Genomic DNA, 22,605 nt, shown 5'->3' on the forward strand with positions numbered 1-22,605 from the left:
AAGCAGGAAAATGGTGAGAAAGTTATAGGAGAGGTAGGAAGGAAGATATTGAAACATTGAAGGAGCAAACTGCTTGGACACACAAAACGGAGAACCGTAGATAAGCAGGAAGGAAATGAAAGGAAATTAAATACCACTTACATGTCCACAAATGATGTGCCAATGGGTGGTTGTAAAGAATATCACAGACTCTGAAATGAGACATGTTGGAGGGGTAGTGCCTGGTGGACTTTACCTCATCCTTTCTGGGCCTCAGTTTCCTCATCTTTAAGAAGCTTGTCTTTTCCTAGACCAGGACTTGAGAGACGTCCAGTTTGAAAGATAAGAAGGCCCTGTAAAATGTTTAAACCTTTTAAATTAGTTGTAAAAGTTCATGTTCAATCAAAGTTCAAGAAAAACGTGGATATAAATGTAAGCCCCTCCCCCCACTCCTTCACCCTGTAGAAGCAATGTCTGTTCACTGTTTGGGTGATGTGTACTTTTCCAGAACTTTTCTAATGTGCATATATGTTTCATGTGTTTTCTTTTTTTCTTCTTCAAATAAGCTCACCCTAAACATGTTATTCTGTAGCGTTTTCACACAATATATCATGGATATTATTGTAAGTCATATATAGAATTACCTGTTTCTTTTTAAATGCATAGTACTAATGCCTAATATTTTTAGTGCTTACTGTTTAGCACTTACACTGTTTCAAACTTCATATCATTTGATGTTTACAACAAACGAATTAGGTAGGCTCATCCTTTTTATATATGAGGACACAGAAGAACCAAATGGTTAAGCATCTTGCCCAGGGTCATGCCACTTTAGCATAGCCTGTATTTGAACCCAAGCAGTCTCACTCTGGAGTCCACAATACCAAACTACCTCTCTACAGTGTATGAAATTGTGGTGCATCTGTCACCATAATTAGCCACTGATGTTACGTTGCTCCCTCCCTCTTCTTACCTCTCTTCCCGTTAGACATTGTGCTGCATCGCTTCCTTGAACTATAGTGTATCTTCCTGCAGAAATACATCCTGAATGATCAAAAGGTCTAAAATAGGGAAGGGAAGAGAAAGACAAGTTGTAGCTATGGCTATGCTCAGAAGGAGTCACCAGTAATGCTACCCTCTGCTACAGGATCTCATCATGAGTACCTTAGTTATCTGTTACTGCATAACAAATTACCCCCAACTTAGTGGCTTAAAACAATAGACATTTATCTCCCACAGTTCTGAGAGTCAGGAATCTAGGAGTGGCTTAGCTAGGTGGTGCTGACTCAGAGTTTCTCTTGAGGTTGCAGTCATCTGAAGGCTTGGCTGGGGCTGGAGATCTGTTTCCAAGAAGACGGCTTTTGACAGGAGGCCTCAGGAATAGGGGTGAGAAGAGAAAAGTAACAAATTCCTTGCCATGTGGACCTCTCCATAGGACTGCTTGAGTGTTGTCACATTGTGGTGGCTAGCTTCCCCCAGATTGATCAGTCAGGAACAGGAAGAGAGAGGAGGCAGCACAGTATCTTTTATAATGTAGATTCAGAAGTCATACATGGTCACTTCTGCCATTCTCTTTTTGTTAGAAGCAAGTTATTAAGTTCAGACACTCAAGAGGAGGGGAATGAAGTTCCCCCTCTTGAAGTAAGAAGTATCAAACAATTTGTGGACATATTTTAAAACCGTCTAATGACTTCCTGGTGCCATTGCTGCCAAGGAGACCAGGAAGGGCTGGAGACTTTGAAGAAGCTCTTATTTCTACACCTGTGAAAAGGGCCATTTTTCAAGAAGTTTTTTTTTTAATGTCTCTAACCCTTGATTTACATTGGGGAAGGGGTGTGTACACAGTATCTTATCACTTCTTGTAGTCTCCAAATATTTGCAAAGCCACAGCTTGGAAAAATGACCTGGGTTTATTCTTTGAGGCTCAAGAGGGCAGTAATAGGAACAAGAAAGTTGCAGGCTTCAGAGAACATTCTATAGATAGGATTTCCTCATTGGAAGGGAAGGCAGACTGGTTTATTCATTTAAATATTTACTGAGCATCTAATGTCTGCCAGGTACTGTTCTAGATCTTGGAGATAGAGCTCTTATATAGTTTATATTCTAGAGAGAAACGTAATAAGCCTATAGCACAGATAATAAACCAACAGTATGTGAGTGCTATGGAGAAAAGCACAGTCAGAGAGAGCAGGGCACATTTGTTTGTACTAAGGGTGGTCAGAGAAAGAGGCTCTGACAGTGGGACATTTGAGCAGAGAATGAAAGGAAGTGAGCAGTCATCTGGAGGAAAAGGAAAAACAAATGCAGATGCAGGAGGAATGCCTGATGTGCTTGAGAATAGGCCAGAATGATGGGAGCAGAAAGGACAATGGGGAGATTGGCAAGAGATGTGATCACACAGATGGAGGTGGGATAGAAGGAGTCATCCAGATCATGTAGGATTTTATAGGGCATGGGGAGGGCTTTGTCTTTTAATTTGAATGAGCTAGGAAGCTCTTGGAGAGTTTTAAGCAGACCTTTCTAAAGTGAATCTGGGGGCATGAGCAGAAGTGGGGAAACCAGGTAGAAAGCAGCCTTTATTTAAATTCCCTTGCAACTCCTAGGAACTGTTTCTACTAGGTGAGAGAAAATTCTCTTCTCTATGTAGTAGAAGGTACCCGAAAGGGACAGAGTAGGTAGGAAGGTTGGCCAAAGAGTGGTGATGAGAGAGAGGTGCTAGTGAATCAAGGCCTGAACGAGAAGTGGTTTGTTTACCTCTCCAGAATGTGAGTAAAGCTCCAGACATTCTGGGAGAGGAGAAATCGGCATTACTTGGTGATTGATTTGAGGGTTTGAAGAGAGGAGAGTTGAATTCTAGGGTTGACCTTGCCATGTGGACCTCTCCATAGGAGAGGTACTCCATGGGTTATAAAACTAGAGAATTAGCTTAAACAATCCCTGCAAAGCTTGGGGATCCAGAAACTGAAGACTGTCATTCATTCATTCATTTGATGTTTATTGAGCTCCTCACCTGGCATTGTGCCGGGTGGAATTTCCTGGCTCCTCAAAGAGCTTCCTATTAAGGCTGAAAAGTTTAGCCACTTGATTAAGGAGTGATTGCTGTGTTGTACAGCTCTGTAAAGGCTTACAGGTACAGGTAACATCCACTTGAGCCAAAATCTTTTAAAAATGTACATTAGCAAGTTTTATTTTTAAGTTTTTTTCTGTGAAATCACTGACTTAGCCAGTTAGGTCTGCTCAGAGAGAGCCCATGGGAAGCAACATAGTCAGACTCAGAGCCTTGAGCAGGGGACAGCTGCTTCCGTTCTCACTCCACAAGTTTAAATACTAAGTGTTCACCTGTACTCTAGGAACCTGGAGTCGCTTTATTTTTTGGTGGTTTTGGAGGCCATTTTGACTTGTGTTTTCTTCTTAACCTGTTTGCTGGACCTTTCTCCCATTGACGAGTGGCAGAGATACAGATGTGTCTGAAACTACAGGAGTAGCGAATGCCAGAGAATGTGCTAGTGCTTTGACCCACAGTTACTCTCCTTGTTAAAAGTATCCTGTTCAAGTTTTTATCCGTGATATATTTCTTTGCTTATGCAGAAAAAACAAAGAATATTTATAGCATAATTTTACTTAGGTTATAGCTATAAGGAAACTGTAAAATTATTTTTTAAAGTACTTTTTTAAATTAAAGTACCCCTGGACATGGGAACAAAAAAAAAATGCTATTTTTAGAGCTTCTGTTAAATATACTTTACATAAAATTCTTTGTGTCTCACCTTTGTGAAATTTATAATGAAATAACCTTATTTAAATCCAGCAAGCAGCCTACAAGCTTTTGGATTTGTTTTGGTATCACTTGACTGGAGGCGGTTCTTTCGCCCCGTTTTTAGCACTAATTAGCAATCACCATGAAATAACGTTAGTTAGATATGCAGCAGTAATTACAGAACGGCCACTGTTTTCTTTCTTGCCACAAAGATAAGAAATCCCATGGCCTTTCTTTTTCCGCTTCTTACCTCCCCTAGCACACCAACACCTCTTTAAGGAACTCCTGCCTGGGAACTTCCTGTTTGACTTTTGCAACTGAAGAGCCTCCAGGTTCTCCACTTCTTGTTTAAAGATTAAAAGAAAGGGGTTGGGTGTCATTTAACAGAACTTGTTTGCAGATGAGTAAAAATTCTAAAGTAGCCTAGGATATTGCACCCATCCTTCTGGTTACCTGCAGAAGGTATTAATTTCCTATTTTAAAGCAATTAGCTTTCTTCTTTTTTCAGATTTGATATTATGATGAAGTCGTTTCTTTGGGGTAGAGCTCCTTGGGCTGTCCCATTTCTTGGGAAAAGGAAGCAGCTTCTTCCAAGGACTACTGATACTTCAGGCAGATGATTTAACCATACAGAGAAGTTGTGTTTACAGTGTGTGTCAGCCCCGGTTTAGGTAGACAGCTTCATCTTGGATATTACCACCTTCTACCCAGTGCTTCCTAATTATGGTTATAGCAATACCTTTTGAGGACTTAAAACTGCCTGTATACTGGATTTGTTTTCTAGATATCCATTATTTTCAGGACAAATTATTTCTGAAGGAAGATGTCTTTTAACTCTTACCTAATTTAAACAGAGAATTGATTTTCTTTTCTCCTTTCAATTTATGCCATCCTCTTTCAGGAGTTAGACATGTTGGTCTACTTCCATTATTTCTCTCATTCAATCAATGAAATCATTGCATTCCTACTATGTGTCAAGCATGGCCCCAGGCTGGGTCCATAATATAACAAGACATAGTCATTGTCCTCAAGAAAATTCTGTAGCAGAGTCTTCTACCCTTTTTTATCTTTCTTAAAATTAAATTGAAATGAACACATGGACTATTAAGGTTACACAGGAGCAGTACAAAGGGGTTTTCATTTTAATGCTTCTGGACAATTTCAAATTGATGGTGGTCCACACTAACAATCTACAAAGAGCAAATGGCCTTAGATTATGGTACAAAAGAAGCAGGTTTGAACTGAATTATAGGAAATGTTAATACTGAGGAACCTTTTCCATGTGTTTTTACAGATAACTATTTCACTAGCTTTCCAGTATGGTACTGTAGTAGTTACCTTAAAAATACTTAGCCTAAGAATGGGCCAGCATTTGTTCTGCCAATTCCCATATACCAAATCCCAACCCCATTTACACACTATTAGAGGCATTAAAAAATTGTTAAATGCAATAGTCAACATTTTTTTTAGCTATTCCTGTGTGTAGGTTCTGTACTAAGCACTTTGTATGATTTGATGAGACAAATGCCGCACAGATAAGTAATCTGTCTAAAGTTGCAAACCTTATTAAGTGGCAGATCTGGGCTTCATACCCAGTTCTGTCTCCCACCTCTGATGATGTTGAACTATATTATAAATGTTGCCTCAGTCTCTCTATTTGAAAAGTTACAGATTTTTTTTTCCCATCCCATTGTTTCTAATGATTTTTTTTTAAATTTTAACAGTAAAATACTCATGACAGAAAATACAGTTAATATTAAATACTGAAAGTATAAAGAAGAAAGTAAAAATTGCTTGTAAATCCATCAACCACTGTTAATGTTAGGGATTAGATCTTTCCAGATTTGTTATATATGCATGTGTGTATGTATGTATGTATATATAATGTATACATATTCCACTGACAATCTCTCAGTAATGAATCCCTCATTGGACATTTAAATTTAGTTTCAGGCTTTTGGTGAACAGCCTTAAATGTTTAACTCAAATCATCCAGGTATTTCCTGAAGATAAATTTCTGCACATGGAAAGCTTTGATAGATACATATTATCAGATTGGTTATACCAGTTTACTGTTTCAGCTAGCAGTGTGATTGTAAACAACATTAAGTATTATGCCTTTATATTTACTAACAATTTGGATGAAAAAAACTTCATTTTAATTTGTTTCTTTGATTATTAAAAGAGGTTGACCAATCTTTTCATATATTTGTTAGCTATTTGATTATATTTTTATGATTTGTCTGTTCATATCCTTTGCCCAATTTTTCTACTGGGATAATCTTTCTTTTTTATAAGAGTTCTTTTTATTTTGAGGCAATTAACCCTTTGCTTATTATGTTGCAATACATTTTTCTAGTGTGTTCAGTTTTTACGTTTCTCCATAGCTTTTTTTTCTTCCTTGCAATGCAAAATTTAATATTTAAGCAGTCAGGTCTAATCTCTTTCATAACTTTTATTTGGTGTCTTGCTTGGAACATTTGAAGTACTATGGTAATAACCAGCCTAATCCTTTTCGCTATTATAAGTTTCTTAGTTGCAAGTAATAGAAACTCCTTTGCGCTAACTTCAGGAAAAAAGAAGGGGGTGGAGAGAGAGTTCTAGTAAAGGTACCACCTGTCTTGTGGAACCCAAATGTAAGAATGCTGTTGACTTCCCAAGGGACTGGCACCCTGCCATCCAGGAACAAAGCCGTCGGGAACAAAGTGGCCATTCTTTCCGTCTTTCTCTAAGGCCTCACGTCTACCTCGCCACACCCCCAACAAGCAAGCAACCAAGGCAGACCAACTGTGGCCTCAATTCTAATTTTGAAGTTTTGGGAGAGAGACACTGGTTCCCTTGAAACTATGTGTTTTCCCTTGGCAAAATTAATTTTGGTTTAGGGGGCCAGGATCGCATAGGAACATGGTCCTGGGGCCCTGAGCCCAAGAGTGAGAGCTGGAGCAGTTATTAGAAAAGGAGATGGTGTAGTTTGTATTGGGCAGATAGTTTAGAAGATAAGTCCTATGTAAACAAATATTTGAGTTATTTATTTCAGTTTTGTACTAGAAAATAGAAAGATGAAACAACATTATTTTATAGCATTTTAAAGTACATTATCAAGCAATGAGCACTTATAATTTTATAATTATGCTATAAACTAAAGTCTATAGTTTGTATTAGGGTTCACTGTGTTGCACAGTTCTATGGTTTTCAAATTTATTTTTTTTGTCTAGTAACATATACAGCCTAAAATTTCCCTTTTAACCACATTCAAATATATAATTCAGTGCTGTTAATTATATATACAGTGTTATGCTATCACCACCACCTTCCATTACCAAAACTTTCCCATTACTCCAAACAGAAACTCTGTACAAGTTAAGCATTAAGTCCCCATTCTGTACCCCTACCCTGTCCCCTGGTAACCTGCATTTAGTTTCTGACTCTGTGAATTTGCTTATTCTAATTATTTCATATTAGTGAGATTATACAGTAGCTGTCCCTTTGTATCTGTCTTCTTTAATTCAACATGATATCTGCAGGGTTCATCCATGTTGTCACATGTATCAGATCTTTATTCCTTTTTATGGCAGTGTAATATTCCATTGTGTGGCTATGACACATTTTTAAATCCATTTATCTTTTGATAGACACTTGGGTTGCTTCTGTCTTTTGGAAACTGTGAATAATGCTGTGATGAACATCAGTGGGAAAATATCTGTTCGAGTCCCTGCTTTAAATTCTTTTGGGTATATACCCAGAAGTGGGATTGCTGGGTCATATGGTAATTCTGTACTTAACTTTCTGAGGCACTGCCTGTTTTTCACCGAGGCTACACTACTTTGCATTCCCACCAGCAATGGATGAGTGTTCCTATTTCTCCACATCCTCTCCAATGTTTGCTATTTTCTGTTGTTTTTTTTTTAATGGTAGCCATTCTAGTGGGTGTGAAATATGGTATCTCACTGTTTTTTTTTTTAGTAGTTTTGTTGAGATACAGTCACACATCATATAATCCATCCAAAGTATATAATCAGTGGTTCACAGTATCATCACATAGTTGTGTATTCATCACCACAATTTTAGAACATTTTCATTATTCCAAACTACAACAACAAAACAACAAAACAACTTTTTTAAAAACGGAAAGAGTTGCTGTATGGAGTAATGCTGCTTTTCATACCTGCAGAACTCCAATTCTGAGTCTCAGGTGTTACACAGATACCCGAAGTTCCAGGGAAATACCAAGTTATACACATAGAGCAAAGTATCTCAGCATTTAAAAATAACCCTTAGAACTCAGGAACAAATGTGACAATCTAGGAGCTTACAATCTAGGCCCTAATTTTCTTGTAAGTATTTTCTAAATGAGACTGTACAAAAATATTTATCCTTTTGTTTCTGGCTTATTTTGCTCAACATATTGTCCTCAAGGTTCATTCACCTTGTTGCATACCTCACGACTTCATTCCTTTCTGTAGATGCACAATATTTCATCGTATGCGTATACCACAGTTCACCCTTCCATTCCTCAGTCGGTGTATACCTCAGCCACCTCCAGCCATTAGCTATCATGAATAGTGCCACCGTAAACATCAATGTGCAAATGTCTGTTTGAGTCTCTGCTTTCAGTTCTTCCAAGTATATCCCTAGTAACAGGCATTGAATAGTTATACCTCTCTCTCTCCATTTACTCTAGCACTTAGATCTTTCTGTTTTATTTGCTTATTTATTTATTTTGAATCTGCAGATTTTGTTGAGATATATTCACATGACATATATTCTATCCAAAATAAATAATCAGTGTCTCACAGTATCCACATTTAATTGTACAATCATTATTACTCTCAATTTTAGACCATTTTCATTGCTCCAAAGAGAAGAATAATGGATAGACACAGCCACACCCAAGAGAAAACCCAAAACTCTTATCCATAACTCTTACCCCTTGCCCATTTATTTACTCCTAGTATTGGTGTAGTGCTAGTAAGATATTCCTGTTGAATATAGTCCATAGCATGCAATAGGTAGTTTATCCCCTATACCACTCTATTATTAACTGTTTGTACAGGTGTCATACTTTTGAAGTAATTCATGCAAGAACTTATTTATATTTGTGGTGCTAATTGGTGAGATACATGACTTTAAACAACCCTTTCAATCATATTCATCTTCAATATGGCACTATTACTTATATTTCCACTAACGAACTACCATTCCCTCTATCAATTCCTATAGATTTAAGTTCAACCTCGTTATCAAGTCTGTACCTATTAGGTAACCACATCCCCTTCTTCAGCTTGCATCTCTAGGTCCCCTATATTCTACATTTTAAGACAGTGTTTACCTTTTCTAGGGGATTTATATTAGTGAAATCATACAATATCTGTCCTTTTGTGTTTGACTTATTTCACTCAGCATTATGTCTTCAAGGTTCATCCATGTTATAACATGTTTCAGGACTTCATTCCTTCTTACAGAGTATTCCATTGTGTGTGTGTGTGTGTGTGTGTGTGTGTGTGTGTATCCCTTTTTGTTTATCCACTCGTCTGTTAATGGACACTTGGATTGTTTTCATCTTTTGGCAATTGTGAACAATGCTGCTATGAACAGTAGTGTGCAAATGCCTGTTTGTGTCACTGCTTTCAGATCTTCAGGGTATATACTGAGTAGTGGAATTGCCAGGTAATTGCCGGGTCATAGGGCAACTTGATACTTAGTTTTCTGAGGAACCGTGAAACTGTCTTCCACAGCGGCTGCACCATTACATATTCCCACCAGCAGTGAATAAGTGTTCCAATTTCTCCACATCCTCTCCAACCTGTGTAGTTCCCTATTTGTTTAATGGCAGTCATTCTTATAAGTATGAGGTAATACCTCATTGTGGCTTTGATTTGCATTTCCCTAATAGCTAATGAGGAGGAACATCTTTTCAACTATTTGTATTTCCTCTTTGGAGAAATGTCTATTCATAACTTTTGCCCAATTTATAATTAGGTTGTTTGTCCTTTTATTGTTGAGTTGTAGCCTGGAGTAGGGAATGAGATCTTGTAATTCTATAGCTTAACGTAATACCCTGATACATTCCAGAGTATGTTATGCAGATAATAAAAAGTATTTGCAAAGTCCCTTCAGGGACTGAAGGAAAAATTTGGAACTTTTAAACTTCCCTGCTTGGGAAACCCCCAATACTTTCCCAAGCATCAGGGTCCCCTAATCTAATAAGCCAGGCTCTCAATCATGAGGCTTGCTCCTATGGAACTTATTTCTCTAGTGGAGAAGTTAAGCCCACCTATAATTATGCCTAAGAGTCACTTTTCCAGAGAACCTTTTTTGTTACTCAGATGTGACTGTCCCTCTCAAAGCCAAAGTCTGCAAATAAACTCATTAACCTCACCCTACATGGGACACAACCTCCAGGGGTGCAAGTCTCCCTGGCAATGTGAGACACGACCCCCAGGGACAAGGCTGGCATCATGGGATTGACAACACCTTCGTGACCAAAAGAGGGGAAAGAAATATAACAAAATAAGGTTTCTGTGGCTGAGAGATTGCAGATAGAGCCAAGAGGCCATCCTGGGTATTACTCCCATGCAAGCTTCAGCTAGATATTGCAGGTTGCCACAGTATGCTGAGCCCCAAACAATAGTATTCCTGAAAACTCTAAGGAATACCCAGGGCTATGTCTGAGACCCTATAAAAGTTTCACTAAGTATGCTTTTCAATAACTTAAAACTTTCAGACGGTTCCCATGCCAGATGAGCCATGAAACCCAGAGGTACCACTCTCTAAGAATATCAACCCATTGATCCCCCTACCCCATAATGTCAACAGCCCTTTTCAACATGAAGAAGTTAAAATGGTCACTGTCCAAATATCCCTAAAGATTGAGAGAATGATGGAAAAAGAGGGAGGAGATGTAGCAGAGAAGATAGGATTTTGCAAATGATTGTGACTGCTGAAACGTTATATGGATGCTTATTTTTAGTTTCTGGTGTATCAGAACAGCTAGAGGGAAATAACTGAAATTGTGGAACTGTAATCCATACCATACCTGGAAATTTTCTGTATAACCACTTGTTAAACCATACTCTGAAAGTTATCACTTTTCTGCATGTATGTTATATTTCACAATAAAAAAAAGTTTAAAAAAAAAAAAAAAAAACAGAAAGAAGGAAATCCCCAGAACATCCCATACCCCTTACCCCCCCCCCCACCATTGATCTTTAGCACTGGTGTGGTACATTTGTGACTATTGTTGGAAGAATATTAAAATGTTACTTTTAACTATAGTCCATAGTTTGCAATAGATGCATTTTCCCTATTTACCACTCTATTACTGCCTCTTTGTAGTAATGACATACATTATTCTTGTTCATGAAAGATAATTTTTATATTCGTACTTTTAATCATTGTCATCATCCACCATAGGGTTCACTGTGTTTTCCTTCTAGTGACCTACTTGACTTTAAACCTCCCCTTTCAACCACAGTCACACTCATAATTCAGTGTTGTTAATTACACTCACTATATTGTGCTACCATCACCTCTACCCAGTTCCAAACATTTAAATTCAACCTAGTTAAAAATTCTGCAGACATTAGGCATCTGCTACCCATTTTCACAGCATCTTAATCTAGGACAAAACATCAAAATACAAAGTACATAAAATACAAAGCATGATGTGTTTTCAATCAGTCGCCCATCCTCTGATTCCATATTTGGTGAAACTGGGCTAAAACTGAGTTACTGTGCTCATAACAGGCATTGGGTCACTGGATCCATTTGGATTCCAATCAGTAGGAGAAGGACGTTCTTTCTTTTTGCATTTGGCTGAATAGATTATGTAAATGCTTCTCATTAAGAAAATTTCAGCAATGACTGAGAAGTAACTTCCATAAATCAAAAGCTGAATGTTGACTGGAAGCCCCAGGCCTTGGTCATCAACCATGATCACAGTTAGGATGGTCTGCATCACCAAGGCAATGAAGGTGTTGATTCTGAACACCAGGGCATAGCGTGCATGCTGAGATTCACAGTGATCTGAAATGCTGCTGTGGTTATAAGAAATAAGTAACTTGACTTGAATTTCAAAACACCAGCATAGCACACCCAAATATTAGTTGTGTAATGCAAGAGAAATAGAGAACCTGCATCTGCTGCTGAGAAGATCCCCAATGCCAACTCTCCCACAAGATCCCAGTTGACTTTCACGTAGCTTACTGCGAAGGCTACCACGGTCCCTCCAAAGGTTGTAGGGGCATCCCCTGCTCCATTATATATTGTAGAACTTTGGGACAGTGCCTTGTAATCCCACAGGATTTGAACGTAGTTCAAAACCTGGTTAAAACCTGCCATGGATAAAGCCCACCAGACGGACCAGTAAAAAAGAAGCTTTGCAGGTAGCATTCCCTCAAATCTTGGAACCACTGTGTAAAAACTCTCAAAGCCACGTTTTTTGGCTTTGGACTGCCCAACTGGCTATCATCCAAAGGCCCTGAAGTGTTTATAGACTCTTGGTGGACTGGTTGGTGATCCTTACAGGGCTCATCTAAGACAGCTTCTTTTCCTGATGGCTTTTGAGGAGCTTCTTTGCTGGATTTTGCATGAAAGAACATGTTATTCTTGGGCATCGTTAGAAAAAGGGAAAAAAGGAAGGCCACGGAGCCAGAGGGCAAGGATATAACATTGAGGTTAAGGTACGCAATGCTGGCCAAGGATACCAGCACCTGCGCCAGCATGGAGACCACTGTGTAGGCCACCAGTGGCATGCTACTAGAGTAGCTGCTCGCTCTCTGGTAATGTTCCTGGCTGACCACTGTATATGTTGGCATAGTAGGCCACCAGTGGCATGCTCCTACAGGAGCTCCTCACTCTCTGGTAATGTTCCAGGCTGACCACTGTATATGTTGGCAGAGACCAAGCCATAGGTGACCTCCAGCACCTGCATAACTTTTAATCTTTGACCAAATACTAGCAGCACCCAGGTCAAGATGAAGCTGATGCCCTGTAAGTTGATAACTGGCTTGTAGCAGACATAAACGGTGAGAATGAACATGGGAAGCAGCAGGGCCAGGTAAGAGTATGTCCAAAGAGGAAATATGTCTTTTGTGATCACACTAAGGCTCATATTTTTATCTGGTCCTGCTAAAGAAGGCACAACAAATGGTTCTGATGGTTTTGTCATTGAGAAAAATCCAAATAAGCAGAAAATTACTTTGGGAAAAACCCAGGATTGACTTGGTGAAGTTTGGCCACAATCAATGTCTGGTAAAAGTTGTTCCAATCAGGCCAAGATTGGATAGTGCAGAAGCCGATGCTCTGGGGAAACGGTTTTGTTTCATTTTGATTTCTCTGCTTATCTGAGTTCTGTTTTTATTCCTTTCTGCCCTCATTGTGGTTTTGATTTGCATTTCCCTAATGGCAAATGATATTGAGCCTCTTTTTATGTGCTTTTTGGCCATTTGTATATCTTTTTTGGAGAAATGTCTCTCCAAGACTTTTACCTATTTTTTAACTGGGACATTTGTCTTTTTGTTGTTGAATTGTAGGATTTCTTTATATATTCTGAATATAATTATATATTCTGGATATAGGGCTTCCAAATATTTTCTCAATTGTGTAGGTTATCTTTTTACTTACATGATGAAGTCTTTTGATGCACAAAAGTTTTAAATTTTGATGAGGTCCCATTTATCTATTTTTTCTTTTCTTGCTTGCACGATTATTTTTTAATCAATCTCTTACCCAGTCATGTGCACTCGATCATATTTGTTACAAATAGTGCTTTTCAAAGCACTTAGAAATAGTTTTGTTTTGTGAGTACGATAGTTTCCTTTCCTAATCATACCTAACTTTCTTAGTATATGTACATTTCCTACAAATAACAGTCCAGACCTTGTCAAAATTACCATATTTTCTTGATTTCAAAGTGTTGTTTTTTTCCCCTTCATATTTTGATGTTTTGGAAACGAATCTGTTCATTTTATGTAGTGGCATTTCCTTTTTCCAAAGTTATTAAGTGAATCATACGTTTTACCATCAGTATCATCTTAGAAATGAGGAAATATACTTAAGAATTCTGAATGATGGTTCTCAAATCATGAGTCATGTTTTATGAGAGACTCCCTTTTAAAATTCACTTTGGGAGATCTGGTACCTAAGCAGAATCAAGTTTTAATGGGCATTTTTCAAGTTAGTGGAGTTTGGGCTTGAAGCAGGACTAGCCACAGTCAGTGAACTATTTCTTTGCTGGGCTGCCCAGGCATTTGGAGCTCTTTCGGTGGTGGTCTTGTGGAGTGCTTGTATCGATACTTGCACAAGTCAGGCCTAATGGAGCATTTGTGGGTGGGCAGTATAATTAATCATCACATAGCTGTGGGCGGATGGAGAGATCAATTATTGGCCAAGTTGAGAGGGCTAGAGTGGCTTGTGTACTCTACTGTCCTTTCAGGGAGTTGACAGACATATAAGCTATTAAAAAGTGATGCCTCTCCCTGTACCTGCCATCTGACAGAGGAGTCCAGGATCGCCAGCAGCCTGTCTTCAGGAAGAAGGCATCATATTGCTGATGCCTTGATTTGGACATTTTCACGGCCTCAGAACTGTATGTTTGTAAATTAACATATTCCCATTTTTAGAAACCAGCCCGTTTCTGATATATTGTGTTTCAGCAGCCTAGCAGACTAAAACACTGGCCCACCCTGATGCAGTTTGGCCACACCTTAAATAATAATAACAGCTTCAAAGTGTCCTATTTACAAAGGGGGTCTTACCCCAGGAATGCAGATTAAGATCAAGAGCATATCTTTTGTTGGGGCATGTAATTCAATCTACCCCAGGCCCCTCCCCCAGTTATAAGACCTTCCCAGTCCCAATACGAAGGGCAGAGCACTGCTCTCAAGGAGTTGGAACTTCAGACCTCTCTGCTGTGGTACTTGTTTCATGCCTTCCACCTCTTCTGATGACATGTCCCTTGAGGAGAAGGACAGGCACCGACTCATTCATACGGCCCTTACTTCAGATAGCTAATACACATACTAGGAGCTTAATAAATGTTTGCTGAATATTAAAAAAAAAAAAAAAAGTGATGCCTCTTTATCATATGACCTTTTTCATGTAAGTTTAGGAAGGAGGAAGAAAAAAAACCCTCAAGTGATAAACCGATTTTTTAAATAAAAATGCTGTGGTTGACTGAATTACTATCTAAGTGGTCTGCTGTAGTGTACCAATAATCCTTATATGCTTTTTGAAAAGGTGAACAGTGACAAATTATGTTTAGAATACACACCTGGCAAAAATAAAAGATGGAAAATAAATGTTTAGTAGGAAGCAAATTTAAAGGTTCAGTGGATATGATTAGCCCATAAGGAGGATGTCAGGGAAATTTTTTAAAAAAACAAACTGGTATTACTATAGAAAGAACTAAGAGTTTTGTTTTTTTGAAAACAAAGGAGAGGAAATAGCTACAATATTTTGTTGCAAATAAATAGCCTATGAGGATGAACTCTCAAATATATGATTGGGAAAGGGAGTGATTTTATCACAGCTTTTAACACAACTTTTTCTCCATAAGGCAGGGTTTAGAGTAGAGCCCAAGAGCCCGAGTAGATGCCCTCTCAGCTGATCCTTCCTGTGATTATTAATAATCACTCCGTACCCCCTGGGGTGAAGCCACTGATAGTGATGTTGCCCTGTTAGAACCAGGTGTCCAGAGCTAGGCTGGTGATATCAGTGCAGCAGCTAATTGGAAGAAGAGAAAAATTGGCAGCTTGGACTACAGCAGTTGGTGTTTATTATTATTATTTTTTTTTTTAAAGAAAAATCTTGGTGTTCAAATGCAAATCACATTGGCTCTTTTGTGAAAGCCCTGCTTCTCTGCTTCTCGGGCCCTGGTTATCAGGTCGCGCTGGCCCTTTCCCACCTCCCATACCACCCACCCTGACCTGCCATGCCATTCTCAGATGCACCAGGGGATGTGATTTGTCCCCAGTTCTGGGCTCCACCATGGCATGTGCTGTGGATTCTCTGGTTCCCAACCTTTTCACTGTCAGGACCCCTTTTTTGTTTCTTGGATGGATTCCTTACGAAAGATTTTGTCCAGCAAGCTGTGTTAAATAGGTATTCAGTTTCCCCATTTAAAAAAAATTAACCAGACACATCCTATCTTTTAGTCAGCACCAAGGGCTTCGTGACAGTGCATTGAGCTGATATTGTTTCGGTTGAAAGCAAAGAAGTAACCTTTGTTTCAGTTAATGCCTCAGACCTTTTTTCCTATGGTCTGTTTTTCATTAGCTTTTATTTTTCCCCTCCATGTTTAAAACAGCGTAGATCTCCTATTAGTGCCTTTTGAGATCCTTCAGAAGCCAGGACCACAAGTTGGGAGTCTCTGCCAACAGGTTTGGGTTTTGCCCTAGGCCTGAGTTTTCAGCCAGGTATGCTCATGTTAGTGTCAAGATAATTTTGTTCTGGATTCAAATGTATTTTACTTCAAAGTCCCTGGTGTCCTTTTCTTGTTGAAAAACTGTGTTTTAATAGTTTTATTTTCTTGTCTTCCAAAGTGCTGGAAGTTGCCTCAGAGGCCTAATGCTTGTCAGCTGCAAGTTTAATTAAACTCGTGCTGAGAATATTATTTTTTCTAGCAGAATTTGGCCCTTGGGCAAAAGTTTATCTTGTAAAAATTTCTATTATCCACTGAGTATTAGTGAGATGAATTAAAAAAACATCTTTAGATGGGATATTAGTCAGGGTTCTCCAGAGAAAGAACTGACAGGATGTGTCTGTGTGTGTGTGTGTTTCAATAATACGAGATTTATTATAGGAATTGGCTCACATGACCTTGGGGATTGGCAAGTCTGAATTCTGTAGCCTATAGCCACAAGTTGGGAACTCCAATGAAGATTTTGATGAATTCCACAGAAGAAGCTGGTGGGCTGAAGGAGAGATGGAAATTCATCTTTCTCACTGCTGAAGTCATCAGTTCGCCTTGTAAGGCCTTCAGCTGCTTAGAGAGACTTCTCTCATTGCTGAAGGCCATCTCCTCAGTTGACTATAAGTGTAATCAGCTGTAGATGCAAGCTTAGATTAATGATCTAAGTCTATGAAATATCTTCACAATAACAAGCAGGCTAGTGTTTGCTTGACCAAATAAATAAGTGTACACCATAACCTAGCCAAGTTGACACATGAATTTAATCATTCCAGATGTCTGCTAACCTGTTGAAGTGGAGGAAGGTATTGATTAGTTAGGAATTTACGAAATGGTATAATTCTACACACTGATTAGCTTTTTTACTTCAAATGGAGTGACTTTTCTTCCATGAATTAAATATTCTACTTGTTTTAATAGCCACATTGTATTCCTTTTATGGTTATGCCATATTTAGGGTGGGGAGTGGTAACCAATTTTTTTTTTTTTTCCCTATTAAAAGCAGTCCTGTGATGAACTTCCTTGTAGATAAGTCTTTGCAAGCCATAATTTGAATGGTGAGATTTATCTGGGGAAAAATATATTCAAATGTGACTAGTGGCATTACTTAATAGTGTTGGAAAACATCAAGGTTTATATTGAGAATTGTTTTAAGAAATGTTAGTTACATACTTTATTTTAAAATACTTTACCAATACAGTGTTATGGTGAATCAGGTTTACTGATTTAGGATGTATTGTTGCTTATTTTTTACATCTAGATTTAAATATAGAATTTTAGAAGAATATCCTTTAAGAGCCAGTCTAAAACCCTACTTTGAGGTAATTCCCAATGATTCTATCAGCAGAGCTGTCATACATTTGAGAGGTAATCTTTAATATCTCTTGTTGCTTTCTAATTGTTTTAATTTTAATAAATAAATCTTGAGGATGTGGACCTTGTCATATATATATTTTAATTCCCTGTATTCTTAATACGTTTCCGTGTACACTAATGTGCAAGCATATACAGCTGATATAGTGGCAGTGTAATCAATATAGTTCTTTTAATTTCATATGTTGTTCTATAGGCTAATTTCAGATTATGTGTTCAGCTCCTGGAATCCCAATAGTTATCACAGTACCTAATGAATTGCACAGATCCATATGTTCAAAAAATGTTTGTTGGAGGCATTGCATGATATGCTCTGTACCTGGGCTGCCCTTTAGGGAAAAGGGAAAACATATATCCAGCTTTCCGTTCTTAGTCTGGAGATAGATAAGCAGGTAAGAATGGATCCTACTGGAAAAAGTAGATTTCTTGATATATGTGGCTGAGTGGACGGGATGAATGCAGAGTTCAGAAATTCATTGCAGTTTCTGAACATTATCAATACTTTTTGTACCTTTCACATGTTCACCTTTTTTTCTCTGCCTCATTTTCTTTCCCTTTTTTTTTTTTTTTTTTTTTTTTTGGTATATTCATCAGTTACCTGCTCAGTCTTTTCTCTGTGAACAAACTAAAACATTATCGAATTAGGTACAATCCGTGGTTTTGTTCATTTATGGATTAGATGATTCATGCTGAAGCTTCCAGTTTGCTTTTGATGATACAAAAGCTCAGAGTCACCCATGGTGATTGTTCCATTTCCCTCTGTGTCCATCCCAAGCCAATATATTCTTATCTAAAATCATGTCCATATAGATTTGAACAAATTAGAACTAAAAAAATTGTGTTTGAAATTAATTTCAATAATCTATCCCTATGTTGGTATTGTTAAATGGACTCTGAAGAGCTTTTGCTTTTGTAGGTTATATGTAATGATATTTTCTGCATTAGAAGCTAAAACTGAGAAATTTAAAAAATATTTATAAATTCACTAAAAAATAAACTTATAGCACATAAACATTTTAAATGAAAAATAATCATATTTTCCAAAATCAAAAAACAGTATAATGAGAAAGCAGCATTGTTATACACTTGCAAATCTCTTTAACATCTGGCTTAATCAAAGACAGCTGGATTCTTATATCTGTTTATTCATTTAATCTATTGTGTTATCACACTTGCTAGTCAACTCCACTGTATACTTAGGAGAGAATGAGAGAGAAAAACGAATGATGCTTTGGCATTATGGTGAAAAGAGTTTTGACCTCATGGAGCCCTTGAAAGGGTTTTGGGGAGACTCTCAGGGACTGCCAGACCACAGTGCTGTGTGCTATATGAGAACTGCTGGTATGGAGTATAATCTTAAGAGTTAGCATAATTTTCTGTCTTATTTTTTGAACTGTATTTTACAGATAGAAAGGCTTAGGCCACTTAGAAAAAAATTACAGTCGAATGTAGTTCTTCCACTTCTGACATGAATGTTTGTATTGATTCTGAGTACGCTTTTCCACGTGACCTGTGGCCTTTCTTACAAAGGGCTGTGTGTCATGTATGTTTGGGCTGTTTAAGATTATTAGACACTGGAGGCAGGTTAGTATCATCCATCCTTAACAGATAATGATAAAAACAGTTGGGGCCAGAATTTGCTGGAGTTAGGGCTGAAGTACATATCTGTGAGCACTTGATGTTTATGGCAATTCTGGGACCATTTAGTGTTAGATGATAGTATCACACTGGTTTTCTTTGTATCACTATCATACATTTACTGCATCATCCCATGTGCTAAGAGACAAAAGATACAGAAGTTTTAGCCATAAGAGGTTTATACTCTCTTGGCGGGGATAAATTCATAAAAAGATTCAACTGTGCACTTTATATCAGAGGAGGCATTATGGTGCCAGGAGAAGATGAGCTCCGTGAAGACGCAGCTGTAGGCAGCCCTGGCTATTCTAACTAACCTATGGTTTCAGCAAGCCGGATCATTTTTTTTAGTCCTTAGTTGTTTGCTTGCTTTTTTTGTTTTTTGTTTTTCATATTTGTTTTTAATTTTTATTGTAGTTACATATATACAACACAGAATTTCCTATTTTAACCACTTCCATGTGTACAATTCAGTGATACTAATTACATTCACAATATTGTGCTACCAATGTCACCATTCATTACCAAAGTGTTTTTGTTACCCCAAACAGAAACACTGTACCCATCAAGCAGTAAGTCTTTATTTCCATCTCCCTCAGAACCCTTAGCTCCTAGTCACTTGTAATCCATTCTCTGTCTCTATGTATTTGCTTATTCTAGGTTTTTCAAGTAAGTGAGATCATACAGTATCTGTCCTTTTGGGTTTGGCTTATTTCACTCAACATAATGTCTTCAGGGTTCATCCATGTTGTATCATGTATCAGAATGTCATTCCTTTTAAAATGACTGAGTAATATTCTATTGTATGTACATATCCCATTTTGTTTATCCATTCATCTGTTCGTGGACACTTGGGTTGATTCAACCTTCTGGTTATTGTGAATAATGCTGCAATGAACATTGGTGTACAAATATCTGTTGGAGTCTCTGTTTTTAATTCTTTTGGGGTATATATCTAGAAGTGGGATTGTTGGGTCATATGGTACTTAGTCAGTTTGCTTGTTGGTTAAGTTGGGTCATTGACTGAGTCCTTTCCAGGTGATATGGGAGTAAGTATCTTTGCAAACTTTGTGCACTGATTAGCAATTTTTACTGACTTTTAAGTGGGATACTTGTATACAGTTCATAAACAATTAAAGCTTTCTCGTCTGCTTTTGTTGCATTATCTTAACTAAAATCACTGAAGGGTACCTTGGCTGAATGTGCATTTTAACAAGAAGTGAAAGTGAATTGCGAATCTAATTACATTTGATTTAATGTTACCCGTTTCTAAATCGAACAGCATGGTAAATCAAGTATTGTGTAGTGGTAACAAATCCCCTTGCCTGGAGGATAGCCTTCCTTCTCCCACCCAAATTGCAGTATTAAAGGAATGAGTACCAAGGACAGATTATAACATTGTCGTACTTTCTAGAATAAATAAAATAAAAATAAAATTTTAAATAAACAGCCTATCCTGAATTAAAAGGTACTATAATTTTAGGCTCTTTTGGCTAATTCTTTTAAAGTAATAATGCAGTTGCTGTATCGTTCAGACAAGTTATGATTTGAAGTATTTGTCTAGAAGGAGGTAGCTTCAAAATTTTAACAGTGAAGCAGGTAAAATTATGATGGTGATGGCAAGCTGTTGGTTTCACTCTGGGATCTCATTTTTTGAGAGATGATTCAGTTATAAAGAAATGTATATTCATAAAGTATGTAGATGTCTCAATAGGGTCTGTCTCTGAAAAGTTGGAAAAAAATATGTGAAATTGTTTAAAACCTGATCCTTCCAGAAAAAAAAAAGAAACAGAGTTCACAGCTACTTTTGAATTCAGTCCCTCTTGTTAGCTCCAAATTGCCTGTAGGTGGGTGATCTGAGGACATATCCATGGCTCTCGGAACTGTGCTGTCTTTGGTGCAGAGCTAATGTCCTCCCCTCTTTGGCAGTTAAATTGCTTGGAAAGCAGCTGTAGTTGGTGTAATTTTAATCAATACCTTGTACTTTATGTGGTCCTGCAGTCACTGCATCACTGTCGTGTTCTCAGCATCTCTGAGCTAAGAGTAAAGGAATCAATCTTATTTCAAATTTGATTTTGAAAATTCATGTAAACTAAATTATATTTTTAAAGCACTGGGAAGCTTGCTACTTAAAATTTGTCACTGCAGGACATATTTTCACAACTTTAAGAATCTTTTTAATGTTAATCAGGATTGTTTTATTGTGAGTTGAAATTTAGGCTGGATTTTTCTAAAGTGGGGAATAACTAGTGGTGTGCCCATTTCAAACAGTAAATGACTAGCACCTACTATGAGTAGCTTCTTGAAGGTCATCACGGGTAAATGTTGAAGGATGAGTGGTTGGGACTCTGCCTATATCGGCTTCCTCCCTGAAGTGCTTTTTGATACCCTTTGACTCATGCAAAGGATTGATTTATTTTACTTTTGATAACTTTGTTCATACTAGAACTGCTTGAGCATCTGTTTCTATAGTAGGGTTACTCTGATTTAAGTAGGATCTATTTAAAACAATGTACTCCACTAACCTTTTTGCAAAAACATGCTTTTGTTATTTGAATTTAAATACATATCCTTTCTTGAGATGTATTTTATTTTTACCATATTTCAAAACAGTGATTTACCTAATCTGTAAAGCTACCTTTTCAGCTTTATTAGGAAACTATGTCATTTACTTTATTTTATTCAGTAAATATAATTGATTAGATAGTCGTAAACTGAAAAGTGAGCCCTTTCTGTTTCATCCCATTTGGTATTCAAGCTTTTGGGGGCATATTATGGGACAGATACCTAAACAGAAGACATTAGATTGTGTTATTTAGTAAAATAAAGTTTGATTATTAAAATTACATTTGTTAAAGAAAATAATCTATCATCAAGAATGATACTGATCAAAAGCAGTGGATTCTCTGCCTGATGCACTCAGTGACCAATTCCTAAGACACCACGGTTTCAAAGAGAGAAAGAGTTTATTGCTAGGCATGAAGCAAGGGAGCAGATGGCCTATCGGCCTAAAAATCTGTCTCCCCAAATTGCAATAATTCTGATAGTTTTATAGTATCAAAAGATGGGGCAGGTTTTAGGATAATGAGAACAATGGCTCGAGATGACAAGGTTAGGGATGATCTAATTATTATTGAGAATGCTCAGATTGATTACATGCTTAGTCACAGAATGTATGTAAGAAAATGGCAGCCTTAATATGATGGGCATGATTTTTTGTATTACAATAAGGTATAGATCACTTATATTTAAAGTAAAAGCTATTGAGCATGTCAGGCAGGCCCATTTTGGTTAGATCCAGGTTCATTTTTCAAGATAGCTTTGGACTTGGGGTGGGTTAGTTCTGGGCTGACTCATGGCCCTTCATTAATAAACATTAGGGTTTGTCGTTAGTGATCATAAGACTCTAAAGTTGAAAAACCAGATAAAAGGAGTACAAGTGAGGGTTGGT

At 37.6% G+C, this 22,605-nt stretch overlaps 1 protein-coding gene and 1 pseudogene across 3 annotated transcripts in view; one reads left to right on the forward strand and one right to left on the reverse strand.

Moving 5' to 3' along the window:
- Positions 1-22,605, forward strand: part of PPM1H (protein phosphatase, Mg2+/Mn2+ dependent 1H) — a 311,989-nt gene that overhangs the window by 1,948 nt on the left and 287,436 nt on the right. The gene's annotated exons all lie outside the window — the stretch shown is intronic.
- Positions 1-22,605, reverse strand: part of LOC119541563 — a 38,413-nt pseudogene that overhangs the window by 630 nt on the left and 15,178 nt on the right.

Source organism: Choloepus didactylus, chromosome 8 (genome assembly GCF_015220235.1).
Source record: "Choloepus didactylus isolate mChoDid1 chromosome 8, mChoDid1.pri, whole genome shotgun sequence".
NCBI classification, from domain to species: Eukaryota; Metazoa; Chordata; class Mammalia; order Pilosa; family Megalonychidae; genus Choloepus; species Choloepus didactylus.